Here is an 11,544-nt window from a genome sequence, read left to right as displayed (position 1 = left end):
ATATATGGGTGAGGGAAGGCTGGAGGGAAGAGGTTGAGGGGGTGGAGATCGTGCATGCTGTAGGATCAACATATCTGTGCCGATGTGAATCACATGGCCTTGTACTCTGTCACAAGTAGAGATTCTGCATGTTGACGCATACCGACCTAATCTCTTGTCACACCATCATTTTTGGTGTTGCGGCTTGAGTAGTTTTTTTCCAACCCTACTAAGCATCCAGTGTGAAGAATTTTGGTGGTTGTTGGACTAAGCAAGGCAGGGGAGGGGGAGCATGTACTTGTGCGAGGCAAGAGTTCAAAACTTCTATTGGGGACAAATAGAGGCAACAAAAGGAGACCTCCGAAGAGGCGCAACTGCTAAATCACACTTCTCTCTCTCCTCGTTGGCTAGATCTTTAAGATCTCTTGGGATAGTTTTTTACGACGTTAAAACTCTCTTCTTCCTTTGGAAACAACATAAAGACATAGTATCAATCTCGACAACAATAACCAATAGTCAAAGAAAGAGATGGTGGAAAATTCCAAAATGAAAACCCTTTTAGGCTTGCAATAGTCATGCTTTCAAGAGTAAAGCAAAAACTATATCTCATTACACAAGCTCAAAGGTCCAAGGTTTCTATTTAAGTACTAGCGAGTCACAACTCTTAGCTAAATCTTGCTATGTCGCTCAAAACTCTATCTCATTGCACAAGCTCAAAGGTCCAAGGTTTCTATTTAAGTACTAACGAGTCATAGCTCTTAGCTAAATCTTGCTATGTCGCTCACTTCTTGGACTTCTTGGTGGCCTCAGGGGCATCTGTAGGGATGGTTGGTGCTGCTTCAGTACTCAATCCCTGTGCCAAGCACTCTTCCCTCTTGGAACTTTTTCACTCAGCCCTGATAGCTTTCCCTTAGCTCTATAGGCTTCAAACTGATCAGACAGTGTCTTCTCATGAGCTTCTCAGCTTTAGACTTGTGAATACTCTCCATGAGCACGCACTTATTTTTTAACATGTTACCCTTGACCTTCATATACATATCATGGTACATATGCTTGTCAATCTTCTTAGCCTCCTGGTACTTTCTCAGGAACCAGCGAAGCACTCGCATCTGCCTCAACCAAAGAACTTTAGAGGGTAGCCTGGCCTCCCTAGTACCCTGCCTCTTACCATATCCTGAATGATGGACTTTCCTTTTAGCCTCCAAAGCACGCTTTGCTCTTGCCCGCGAGTGTATCCTGGTTGGTTTCCGAATCAGAAAGCCATCCTTGATCAGCTTTCTGATATTTTGCCATGAATTGGCCATAGAGATTTCGTTGACCTCATTGGGATTGAGCCAGACCTTGCACCTCCCACACTTTAGCATGCTAGCCGCAAGGCTCTTCTGCAGCCTGAGGGACACCGTTGTCGCCCACTCTCACGAAACCCTAATGGGATGAATATGGTGATGGGGACAAACCTGTAGACAAAGCTCCTAGTTGCTTCTTGAGAACCTGCTTGTGGAGAAGATCGAACTGTTTCTGTATGAGAGCAATTGAGAAATGCAAAGTGGTTTTTTTATTTTATTCACTTGGTAGCTTTTTGCGGGGAGTTTTTTTAGATCTTTTCATGGTAATGATGTTTTTTTTAGATCTTTTCATGGTAATGATGTTTTTTTAAAATCTAAATCTAATGCCATGTGGTGGCTGCTGCTGCTGAAGGCCTTAGATTTTCATGGTAATTATGTTTTTTTTAATCTAAATCTAATGCCACGTGGTGGTTGCTGCTAAAGGCCTTGGGCTCACCAAGTAAAAAAACTCTCTTAAAGAGCGCGCGCCGGCGCGCGCTCTTTCAGAGAGTTGCTAGAGTTGAGGAGGATGTAGAGCACAGATCTCTACAACACCAAATCTGCTAAGTGTGGAACTGCAATCCCGGCACGAGTTTGTAGTTGCTCCATTGCAATCTGAGGTCACTGCGCCCAAAAGGCAACGCGCACAAGCTCGTGAGGAGCCAAGAAGGTCAGCTGCCACGTTAAGAGACGGGAAACACCAGTTTGGATGACATTATTCTCTTGACGAGTAAAAGGGGCACCTAGGAAGCCCATTTTGAGGAGAGAGATATCCAACTCTTGAGAGATGCGTTGTGGCATGCTATGGAATTGCATTTAGCGGTAAATTTCAGGCATCTAGGACATGTAGATTAATGGTAAAACTTAAACCGCTGCACACACTTAAATTTTTCTATTGACACTTTGCATGACTTCATCAGCAAGCATGAACACTCGCTTTGTTCAATGTTTTTTTCAAAACTGCCTGGTTGTCTCCACATGATAAATCGCCGCATGGGAATACATGGCCACCCTCTTGAAATTCAGGTATTGAAAGAAATGGTTTCACTTAGGCTTCTTAAGATAGATTTAGAGTCTCCGTGATAGATCCCCCTGCAGTCACTATTCTATTCAGCTCTTCGATGTGCCAGGGAAATGCTTCTTCCACACGATGATAGCGGTCTGTATATTTGGCATTGATGATACCTTCTCTTAAATGCGATCTCCTACAATTTGTCGGGTCTATGATTCAAACATTCATTGGTTGTCTGGCTGTCTCATCAATTTACATTGAAGGTAGCGACAAAGGTGTGACGGAGGAGGTGTTTGATTCAGATTTTGGTGAGGTTGCCATAGGTCGGGTAGCACCTGTTGATTCAGGTAATAACAACAAGTTTAGTGCGAAAGTTGTAACTTGTGTCAGAATTTGCATGCTCAAAAGTTGTTGCTATATGTTTTGTAATTGTATGTGTGAGTTGTACTTGTTGATATTATTGGCATTATGGTGGAGAGAGATGTTGTGACATCAAGCTCAATACTTGTTTATGGACTGGTTTCAGGGTTATGGTGGATTATTCTTTTGAGAGATTATTGCAAGCACACTGGCGACTATGCTTTGCAAGAAAGAGTGGATGTTCAAACTAGAATAAAGTTAATACTAAAGCTATGCTTGACATATGGATTTAACATGTTCCCCACCTTAGTGGTTGCAGATGGGTCATGTGACTACTCAATGTTTTGCATGAGTTGATGAATAGATGAGCAAGAAAGTGCTCAAGGTTGAACTCAAAACCACTCCTGAGCCCAACCCCAAGCCCGAGCCCAGAGGTGGCGCTCAAATCCTCTACATAGGGTCTCCTCTATCCTGGTTCCCATCTTGAAAACCTTGGAGACCACGAGGCCTGATGCCCTCAAGCGAGTATGGGACTACATCAAGGCTCACAAGCTCTAGAGTAGTATTGAGAAATCGCAGATCTTATGTGATCCTCCCCTTAACACTAGTTTGGTACCAAAAAGGACACTTTAACGTCCTTTTTTCTTAATCTTCAAAAAAATACCATGTGCTTGAAAGAAAGAATCTATACAATTCATTTTAAGAAGCATTTGTATACTAGTAATAGAGTTCTTAAAAATTATCTCCTTACATATCTAAGCCTACAAGGATAACCAAATTGACCCATAAATTTAGTCACACAAATCTGCATTCACATATTTCAAAGAGTAGGCACGATAAGCGTTAAAAAAAAATCCAAAGACCTAGGAGAAAATTTTAGTTTGCTCATTTATACCAATGCTATGTAATCACGCAGGCTTTTACTCAAAGAAAAAAAATTTACATTTGTATTTAATTATGCCTAGCTATGTGGGTCAAACAGACATGCCTTATAAACTGGATCGTATATAAAGTAAAACACATTATATCCGTGCATTAAAGTCTTGACTAGTTATATATACATGTATGATTCCAAGGAATATTATAATCGAAGAGCGTTGAAGAAACTAAATGAGGTACTTTTTTCTTTGTTGTAACACTGCGCATGCTAGAAATTCTTGATATTTCATGTACAAGATAGTAACTAGAAAACTCCAAATAATACTTGAAAATTTTGACAAAACCAATAAAGTATAGGTAATTCCTTGATAACAAGGCATTTGGGGCATTTGAATACTCATTTAATTGATTTTTTAGATGAAAAGAGTAAATCAACTATAAATCGTATGTCATAAAATTTCAAAATCCAAATTTATTTAGAGGATTCATGCTTTCTAAAATCTCCAAAAAATATGCAGTATCTTGGTTTTAACCCCTAGATTCAACTTAGAACATGAGTTTCCACAATGATAGCATCAATTGTGTTTGAAAAGAGCTTTGAAAGTCTAAAAATTACCTCGTAAATAGCATTTTGCAAAAATCAGTTTCTCATTGACTACATATAGTAAATGATAGATAAAGGCTTTCAAATATGATATTTAACAATCAAGATGGTATTTGGTAGCAATATGGGTTGATAAGTTTGAAAAAATACATGCGTAAATTCTCATTGTAGAACTTATCATATATCTTTTTCTATAGTATATATTTTGACGTGAAAAAAGTGGTGTACTTTTTTCACCTCATAACCTATGCACACAATGAGCAAGAGCTAAAATTCAATTGTTAGCTTATAAATATAAATGTCAAAAGTTGATGAAAAAGCAAGGTGTCATGTAAAAAGGGTTCCCTTGTATGAAGATCACAACCTTGTAGTATGGGCATGGCAAGACAACATGGAAGGGACGATTGGTGTATAAATGAACTAATGAGGTGCTATAAATTGCTATCAAATTGATGTGGCTAAGAGGTGGAAGGATGCACATGCTCTCAAGTTTAAATGATAATCAAGAACCAAAGTATTAGACAAGGGAGCACTTACCTTACAAAAAGAAACAAAGGATGACTTAAGCATTAAGTAAAGGTCTATAGCTCTTATTAGTCTATCAATCTTACTTCATGCTCAAACATGTAAAGCCCAAGCGAGAAAAATCCAAGCCAAAGAAGAGCATAAGCAGAGGAGATTACAGTTAGATAAATAGAGATTGAGCCAGAAGATAATATTTTCAAATATTATGTTACCTTTTTTAAAAATAAACTTTGATCTTTTGGAATTTAGGAGGTAGTCTATCCATTGAAAACTCTTTTTGTTGTAGTTGCATCATTATATAACAAACAATAAATATTTTGTTGATGATAAAATTTACTATATTGCGTGTACAAACACTTGCTCGGGTTTGTCTTTGCTCGAAAAAACTCGCTCGGTGCATAGTAAGACTCGGCTCATACAACCCATTTTAGCTCTTCTATCATGGATTAGGATATGATCATTTGGTATTACTGGATCTTTGTCCATGTACATGGGTCTTTATATGGTTTATATTTTCATCTATATGATTATATTGATTGCCACATATGTGGACCTTTATATGTTCATCTACATTGGTATCCTTTTATAATGGATTAGAACATGCTTGTATTTATAGTTTCTATATGGGTGTTTACATGGTCCTCTACAAGTGTATCTACAATGTAGTCTCTATGGTCATATATAAAATTGTTTGCATGGACATATACATGATTAACTTTGTAAAGATTGGTTGTCTATGTGGATCATCAATATGTCGTCTAATGCCATCAATAGGCTCAACTTCATTGCTATCTTTCTATATGATGGATTAGGATATATTGCTCTATTGAAATATATATTGGACTCTATATGGTTGTCTCTATTACTATCTACATGGGAATTTATATAGTTAGAAATAGATGTACTTTTGGATATAAATTTGTATATAATTTTAGAAAAAATGATGTGATATTTATCATGTGGTAGAGGGACTCTTATACACATTGTATGAGGAGAGAGAGAGAAAGAGAGGAAAAAAGAATCTCAAAAGAGACAAGGAGTGACAAAGATTTGATTTAGACATTCTCTGACTCTAGACACTCAGTACTATTCTCATAAAAAAAGTCCATGCACACATGTGGGTGCATGCTCAATATACTCTGCAAGTCTCATCAAGTGCCACGTAACTTGCCGAGTTGCATGGCATGCAAATGGTGGGAGACATGTCCACATAACTCAATGGATATTTGACGTGTACCCCATGTATTTGTTGAGATATTTTCTAGGAAGGCATCCACATAACTTGTTCAGTTTATCTTTGGATTGCCATGGGAACACAGAAATATGGACGATAGTAGATAGGTTTAGCAAACAAGCTCATTTTGTACCCGTCAAAAAGACTATCAAAGCCCATCAAATGACAACCCTCTTTATATCACAAATATTCAAGTACCATGGCTTTCCAATGTCCATAGTGTCGGATAGAGATCCTAGAATGACCATTAATTTTTGTAAGGGTCTCTTTGAGAATTTAGAACAAGGTTAAATTTCTCTTCGGTCTATCACCCACAAACGGATGGCCAAAGTGAAATAGCTAACTTAACAATTCTTGATCTACTAAAGCCCTACGTAACGGAAGTAGATTAAAGGTCCCAATGGGAGAAGTACTCACCCTTAGTGGAGTATGCCTACAATAACATTGTACATACTTCCATGGGAAAATCGCCTTTTGAGGTAATTGAGGTAAGATCCAAAAGTCCCCTGCTACTTAAAGTACATGGTAAAATCTTCAATGTGCAGATGAGTATAGCAGAGACCTACAGGAATCTTTCCAAAAGATTAAGGATGCTATCTCTATCTCACAACAAAGGCAAAAGGCTATCATTGATAAGCACAGAAGAGCCCAAGCATTCAAAGAAAATGGTTGGGTCTTACTTAAATTTCCCAAGGCTCGATTAAGGCACACCACGAGCAAGAATCCTATGGGACACCAAAAATATTATGCTAAGTTAGCAAAAAGGTACTACTGTCCATTCCAGATTCTTAGACCAATCAATGAGATGGCCTATCAACTCAAGTTGCCCAGCCATTGGCTCATACACAATGCTTTCCATGTGAGCCTACTAAATCCTTACAAAGGAGAGCCACCTCAAGAACCAACTATTGAAGACCCACCATAGATCGAGGACCAAGAAGAGGTGTTGCAGCCCGAGTCCATCCTCTGACATGAAGACAAGGTATTAAGAAGCGGTAAGACTATCCGACAATATCTTATTAAGTTTAAGAATTATCCTTTTGAAGATGCTAGATTGATGCAAGGCATACAATTAAAGGATAACCTAAACCTTGTCAATGCTTACAATGCTTCCCTAGAGTAAGAAAATGTACAAATGTTTAAAATGAACAAATTTTTTTTCTTATAAGAGTCTCTTTTTTCTTTATTGTGCACAAATGTTAAGTAGTATGCATGCTTAGAATCAAGTTTGCGGAGAGGACGTCTCCCAAACAGAGGGTAGAGCTTGTCACTCTACTATGGAAGATTGATAGGACTAATGCGCAAACATGCTTGCAGCAGCCTCAGGCTCTCAAGCACCAAATGGATTAGTCATCCATTCTAGAACGATGTCGTAGGGTAAGATAGGGATCCTCTCCCCGCTAGAAAAAGGACTAATGAATAGGCTTTATCTTCTCTACCCCATAGAATTACACTAAACCTAGGTTTCTATCGATATGGGTAGGTGAAAGAGAACTAGCATGTGGACAAAGTTGTCATAAGAAAATTGGTCATAGATTTATCAACCTTTCGTACTCTTCTATCAAAGCACTCTTTATAATCCCCCACCATTACCACCTCCCTTGACACGTTTGTCGCCACCACTCTTTGGCAGCACCACTAACTCCCACTCTCCCCCCCCCCCCCCCCCCCCCCCCCCCCCCCCCCCCCCGAGATAGAAGGCTACCTATGATGGTGTGATCCTTGCGTACTCTTCTATCAAATCACTCTTTATAATCCCCCACCATTACCACCTCCCTTGACACGTTTGTCACCACCACCTTTGGCAACACCACTAACTCCCACTCCCCCCCCCCCCCCCCCCCCCCCCCCCCCCCAAGATAGAAGGCTACCTATGATGGTGTGATCCAAACTTTAATATATACCATGATGTAGATTTTCTCAAAAGAGTAGCCTCATTACAATAATATAATTATTTTCAAGTTTCCACTGTTTTTTCTATAGTAACTTAAAATACATAGTATGTTATTGTACATCAACCCACAATAAATTGAGGTAGAGCAAGAGAGAGGAGAAGAAGAAGAAGAAAAAGTGAAGAGAAGCTCAAGCTCCTAGAATCTCCTTATTCATGACATTTGTTTGAGTGGCAACAACCTTACTTTTTTAGTGTAAGTCTCGTGGTCCTACATGTAGGGAGGTAGGAATAGGAGATTTATATCCATTGGAATCATGGTGCCACTATTCCCAACAAGGATCAATGGTGGTAGAAATGAGCTTCTAGTATCTGAGGGAAACTAGTTTCAAGAAGAGGAATATCAACACGCCATTGTATGGGTTCCAATTGTTATAGCCCATCAAAGGAAAAATTCTACCAAAACCTTGTTCAAGGGGTTTTTTTTGTCAAAAATTTTTGGTCTTTTGTATAGTGTGGCTTGGCTAGTCTTGATCATTTTACGGATTGCTCGAAAAATCTCGCTCGAGATTTGAGATTCCTCGTATGGGCCATATGTCCCATTTTAGCACATAGTATGGCCCTTGACCGCCCAAACCATATCGGATGACTGTGTGATTTTTTAGGAGGTGGTGAATGGTTCTCACACCCACTTGTGAAAAGTATCATGGCCATCCGATATGGTTTGGTTGGTCTCGACACATACTATGCACTAAAATGGGTTATATGAGCCATATGTCACATTTTAGCGCATAGTATGGGCCTTGACTACCCATACCATATTGGATGGCTATGAAACTTTGTAGGGGTGGGTAAGTGGTTCTCACACACATCCGTGAAAAGTATCATGGACATCTAGTATGGTTTGGACAGTCCCAAACCATATTATGTGCTAAAATGGGCCGTATGGTACATATGACACATTTTAGCACATATTATGGGCCTTGACCACCCATACCATACTGGATGGCTATGAAACTTTGTAGGGGTGATGAAATGGTTCTCAAATCCATCCGTAAAAGGTCTTGTGGCCATCCAATATGTTCTAGGTGGTCGCGAACCATACTATGTGCTCAAATGGCCATATGGCCCATTTTAGCACATAGTATGGGCCTTGATCACCTATATCAGTTTGGATGGCTATGCAACTATTTAGGGGTGGGGGTGAGAACCATTTTCTTACTTGTACAAATTTTCATATCCATCCGCTATGGTATGTGTGATCAAAGCTGGTACTATGTATAATGCGCTAAAATGGGTTGTATGAGCCAAACGGCCCATTTTAGCACATAGTATGGATCAAGACCGCTCACGCATATCGGATGGTTGTAAGAACTTTCAAGGGTTGATATGAGTCCCATTTGCCCACTTGTACAAGTTTCACATCCATCCAAATTGGACTGGGTGTTCAAGGCCCATACTATGCGCTAAAATGGACCGGATGACTCATATGGCCCATTTTAGCACATAGTATGGATGTTCAAGACCTCCCAAACCATATTGGATGGTTGTGAAAAATTGTACGAATGGGATTAATCACTATTGTTCCACCTGTGAAAAGTTTCACATTCATCCGATATAGTATGAGCGGTTAACTCCCATACTATGCACTAAAATGGGTTATATGAGCCATATATCCCATTTTAGCACATAGTATGGGCCTTAACTGCCCATGTCATATTGGATGGTTTTGTAACATTTCATGGGTGAGCTAATGGTTCTCACTCCCACTCGTGAAAAGCCTTGTGGTTGGTTTGGGCGGTCTCGAACCATACTATGTGCTAAAATGGACCGTATGTCTCATACTGCCCATTTTAGCACATATTATGGGCCTTGATTGCCCATATCATATTGGATGGCTATGAAACATTGTAGAGATGGGAGAATAGTGCTCACCCCCACCTGTGCAAAGTCTTGTGGCAATCCAATATGGTTTGGGTGGTTTCAAACCATATTATGCGCAAGAATGGGTCGTATGGCTCATACGGTTCATTTTAGCGCATAGTATAGGCTTTGACCACCCAAACCATATTGAATAGCTATGAGACTTTGCATAAGTGAGTAAATAGTACTCAACCCTATCCATGCCAAGTCTTATGGCCACCTAATATAGTTTGAGAGGTCTCGACCCATACTATGTGCTAGAATTTGTTGTATGAGCCATATGTAGCTATGAAATTTCAAAAGTCCGCCAGGAAATGGTGGACTAGCCCCACAAACATGGAAAGCTTTAAGAGATTCCATCATGAAGTAGTTTTTGGCTGCCAATGCCAAAGACAAAGTACTCACTGAATGGCGAAGCTTGAAGCTCTCTCCCTACGAATCTATTCACAAATATGTAGACAAGTTTTGGGATTTACATCTCAAAGCCACTGTCTTCAAAAAGATGGATTTTGTCTTCAATTTTCTCAAGGGATTTTGAGGTGTTTTTATTGACGACATCACTTGTGAACTACCTCCTAAACGAGGCAATGATGACCATGCAATTGAAATTCTTCCAGGAAGTTCATTGCCTAATAAACCTCCTTATAGAGTTTCTCAAGCTCAATAAGAGGAGATTATGCGGCAAGTGCATGAGTTAGTAAGACCTAGCTCATCTCCATTCTGTTCACCCATGCTATTAGTGCAAAAGAAAGACGGCACATATCATATGTGTGTCAACTATAGAGCACTAAATAGGATCACTACCAACAATAGGTTTCCCGTTCCACGGGTAGAAGACCTATTTGATAAGCTACAAGGGTCGACCTACTTTTGTAGAATTGACCTAAAAAGTGTCTACCATCAAATAAGGATAGTTGATCAAGACATTGTCAAGACCGCATTTTGCACTATGTTTGGTCTTTACAAATACATTGCCATGCCTTTTGGCTTGACCAATGCACCAGCCACATTCAACCGCTTGATGGAGAAGCTATTCAGGCCTAACCAAACCTTTAATGGAGTGTTCTTTGATGTTAGTATAATCTACTCTAATTCACTAGACGAACACAAGCAACATCTCCAGGTAATATTTCAAGTCTTATGAGAGAATAAACTTTATGTTAATAGAAAAAAAAGTGAGTTTTTCTTACAAGAGATTAAATATTTAGGTCACATTATCTCTCAAGATGGCATCCAAATGGATCCATCAAAGCTAGAGGTAATAAAAGGATGGACTACTAAAAGGAATCTTCATGAACTAAGAATCTTTATAGGTATGTGTGCATACTATAGACGCTTCATAGAAAAGTTCTCACTAATAGCAGGACCATTACATGACCTAACAAAGAAAAACGTTAGGTATACATGGTCTTCCAAGGAGAAAAATGCTTTCAAAAAGCTTAAAGAAAATCTTATCTCTCAACCTGTGCTTACACTACCGGATCTCTCAAAGCCATTTGAGTTCCAATGTGACGCTTGTGGTGATTGCCTTGGAGCTACTTTTCTCCAAGAAGGGCATGCCATAGCCTATGAAAGTCCAAGGATCGACCCATTGAGCAAGCTTTAGGCATATATGAAAAGGAACTCCTTGCAGTTCTACATGCCTTAGACTCGTGGAAGCACTATTTACTAGGGACTCCTTTCATTCTGTGGACGGATCACCAAAGCCTTAAGTACTTCATGACGCAGACCAAGCTCTCCGACAAACAAATGAGGCGAGAAAATTTGCCTTTCACAATTTCATTTTCATATTGCTCACATTGTTGGCAGGCA

General features: G+C 39.5%; 1 pseudogene; it reads right to left on the bottom strand.

The window, feature by feature from the left end:
- Positions 1 to 808: 808 nt before the first annotated feature.
- On the bottom strand, positions 809 to 1,298 carry LOC147454760 (large ribosomal subunit protein eL19y pseudogene; annotated as a pseudogene).
- Positions 1,299 to 11,544: the final 10,246 nt, after the last annotated feature.

This window comes from Adiantum capillus-veneris, chromosome 7 (assembly GCF_014529385.1).
Source record: "Adiantum capillus-veneris isolate H3 chromosome 7, ASM1452938v2, whole genome shotgun sequence".
Classification (NCBI taxonomy): Eukaryota; Viridiplantae; Streptophyta; class Polypodiopsida; order Polypodiales; family Pteridaceae; genus Adiantum; species Adiantum capillus-veneris.
This window is presented reverse-complemented; position numbering and strand designations above follow the sequence as displayed.